The sequence below is a fragment of the Tupaia chinensis genome, unplaced genomic scaffold (assembly GCF_000334495.1).
Source record: "Tupaia chinensis unplaced genomic scaffold, TupChi_1.0 Scaffold000564_1, whole genome shotgun sequence".
Classification (NCBI taxonomy): domain Eukaryota; kingdom Metazoa; phylum Chordata; class Mammalia; order Scandentia; family Tupaiidae; genus Tupaia; species Tupaia belangeri.
In genome coordinates, this window is record NW_006160077.1 from 553,350 (window position 1) to 555,289 (window position 1,940).

At 40.1% G+C, this 1,940-nt stretch overlaps 1 pseudogene; it reads left to right on the forward strand.

Moving 5' to 3' along the window:
* Positions 1-664: 664 nt before the first annotated feature.
* On the forward strand, positions 665-1,639 carry LOC114009563 (olfactory receptor 4C13-like; annotated as a pseudogene).
* The last annotated feature ends 301 nt before the right edge of the window (positions 1,640-1,940 follow it).

The following is a 1,940-nucleotide window of genomic DNA, read 5'->3' on the forward strand; positions in this document are numbered from 1 at the left end:
TATTACACAGAAGACCCTATGTCAAGTATTACATTGGTTACAGGTACAAAACAGACGTGAATAGCTTATGTGCTCTGGTAGATTCCGGGGAGAGTATACATTCCAGAGATATGTACATTTTTCTAATCTGCCTTCTTGCAATGGATATGTCTAGATCATATCCTTCAAGAGCTCTGCTTCAAATGTAAATTATCCTAGCAGAGGGAATAAACATTGCCTGTGAACAGCACATTACAAAATACATCTTATAGTTACAATGTGTAATATAAAGTCGTATTCCCAGAGGAGGATTTAAAAGCAGAGGGCTCCAGAATGAATTGCCAAAGTCACATGGAGTTGGAGCCAAGAGAAGAATCCATATCTCTCATGTATATAGCCCAGTATTCACTCAATAAATTATGCATTAATTTTGACAATGGATGTTTTAGAGGTGACAAATGCTAGGCATCAGATGAGAAAGAAAACATCATGAATTGAGTTAAAAAGTTAAAGAATTACTGGGACCAGAGATACCAAGGATATGCTCTACAATTACAGTGACTACCCAACCTTGGTACGATGAAATTCACGCTGTGATCATTTTATAAGTAATTAACTACATTTTAAGAGCTCTTATATATAATGCAGGCCCCCACAAGTTGTTACAACCTGAATGAATTAACCCATGCTTCCCAGTAAGGAGACTGAATATGTTCTCCTTGGACTCACACAGAATCCACACAGGCAGAAAATATACTTCATTGTCTTTTTGCTCATTTTCTTATTTACTGTGCTGGCTAATCTGGTCATAGCTACCACTATTTCCCTCAGCATCACCCTTAAGGCTCCCATTTACTTTTTTTTTACTTGTTCTTCATAGATGCCTCCTACACCTGTGTCACTGCCCCCAAGATGATCATCCACCTGCTCTACTATAGCACAACCATCTCCTTCAGGGGCTGCCTCACTTAGCTCTCATGGAGCACCTCTTAAGAGGATTGGAGATCATCCTCCTCATTTTTATGACCTATCACCACCATGTGGCCATCTGCAAGCCCCTGCACTACATGACTATAATGAGACAGGGGCTCGTTCATGTCTTGGTGGTGGTAACTTGGATTGGAGGCATCCTGCATGCCACTGTGCAGACTCTTTTCATGGTCAGCTTGCCCTTCTGTGGGCCCAACCTCACTGACCATTTCATGTGTGATCTCTTCCCATTGTTGAAACTTGCCTGCAGAGACACCTACAGGCTAGGCGTGGTGGTGGCAATCCTCTCTTCCCATTGTTGAAACTTGCCTGCAGAGACACCTACAGGCTAGGAATGGTGGTGGCAGTCCACAGTTGTCATGTGCTTGCTCATTTTCTCTATGCTACTTATCTCCTGTGTAGTTATCTTGAGCTCCCTGAATCCTATGGCTCTGAAGAATGGAGCAAAGCCCTCTCCACATGTGGTTACCCCTTTACTGTTGTTGTACTCTATTTTGTGCCTTGCATTTCACCTACATGTGTCCACTTGCCATGTGCTTCATGGACATGTGGGTGACTGTGTGTTTTGCAATATTCACCCCTATGTTAAATCCTGTAATTCACAGTGTGAGAAGCATAGGGGGGTGAAAATGCTATGAGAAGTTTGTTGAAAAGGAGAATAACAGTCTGATGATATATATAAATAGGGAAGATTTATCCTTGGTAAACTACAAGAGAATCAACAATGTTTACAGATGTTCATGATAAACAAACAAGCAAAAAACAATCAAAACCCCCATAAACTAACATATATGGAACACTTAATAGTGGTTTGACTCTTTGCTAGATGCTTTTGTTAGCTTTCTCATACTTTACCAAATGTTTAAAATTTATGTCCATACATTCTGGATTGTGTAATATAGAAAGAACAACCTAAATCCTAGTTTGATGATTCTGGAGCATGTTTTTCTTTCTTTTTTTTTTTTTTTTTC